The 1,150-nt window shown below is 62.9% G+C and overlaps 1 pseudogene; it reads right to left on the reverse strand.

Annotated features, from left to right (window-relative positions):
* Window positions 1-169, reverse strand: part of LOC144829978 (18S ribosomal RNA) — a 1,757-nt pseudogene extending 1,588 nt beyond the window's left edge.
* Between the last annotated feature and the right edge of the window lie 981 nt (window positions 170-1,150).

Consider the following 1,150-nt stretch of genomic DNA (forward strand, 5'->3'; position numbering starts at 1 on the left):
ATTAGCTCTAGAATTACCACAGTTATCCAAGTAACAGATGGAGCGATCAAAGGAACCATAACTGATTTAATGAGCCATTCGCAGTTTCACTGTACCGGCCGTGTGTACTTACATGTACATGGCTTAATCTTTGAGACAAGCATATGCTATTGGCAGGATCAACTAGGTTGCCGCACCTGATGAAGGGGTGGGGGGTCGCGTGCCCATCTCCCCGACCGGCAACCTTCACATCTCGGGAGCCTGCCAGGGGAAGGAGCCCACCCGCCGGGGCAGGAGGGCTCGCTGGAGGGGTGTGGAGCGGTGCGGTTGCATGGGCACCGGCAGGCCCAGCCGTCTCCACCGGGAGGGAGAGGCGGGCCGAGGCGCAGCCTGAGCGAGATGCAGGGGTGCCGGAGCCTGGCAGCGGTGGCGGCACCCCTCGGAACAGTCGTTCAGAGCTGCTGTGGAAATCTGCTGGGCAGAGAGGGGTGACGGTGTGGCGCACGGGGCCTATGGACCTGCTGGGCAGCAGCATCCGAGGGCTGGTGCCACCCGACCCCTCCTGCTCGGGTCAGACCACTGGGGGGCACGAGCTGCCGGGGCCTCTCGGCCTTCGCTCTGCTGGGTGTAAAGGGCGGTGGAAGCTCTTTGCCTGAAACAACAGGGGAGGCTGGCCAAGCAGTACATCCCTAAATGGACAGAGAGTGCCCAATCGATCAGATTACAGCCGGGGCATCCCCTGGCAGGCCGCCCTGCGCAGGGGGTATGCTGGCTTAGTGTCCCCTGCCTGCCCGCTCCAGGGGCAAGCAGACTCGGAGAAAAGGCCCATCAGTTAGGGGCCCGAGAGGCAGGGCAGGGCCCGGGTGCTGCCTTGCCCCGTCTCGGCATCGCCGGACCTCACGGAGGTCTGACTGAGCAAACTCGGAGGCAAAAGGACCATCGGGAAGGTGCTGAGAGGCAGGCCCCTACCCAGGCCCCTGGGGGCCCCAGCGGGCTGGCCCGGGTACTGCCTTTCCCTGTTTCAGAATCGCCTGACCTATCGGAGGTCGGACAGAGGAAAAAACCTCAGAGAAAAAGGACCATCGGGAAGGGGCTGAGAGGCAGGTGCGTTCCCGGGCCCCCCTTTCTTGTAATCCATGCACACAAGGTGACAGAGGAGACCCAAGGTGCG

The sequence above is a fragment of the Lissotriton helveticus genome, chromosome 4_1, assembly GCF_964261635.1.
Source record: "Lissotriton helveticus chromosome 4_1, aLisHel1.1, whole genome shotgun sequence".
Taxonomy (NCBI): domain Eukaryota; kingdom Metazoa; phylum Chordata; class Amphibia; order Caudata; family Salamandridae; genus Lissotriton; species Lissotriton helveticus.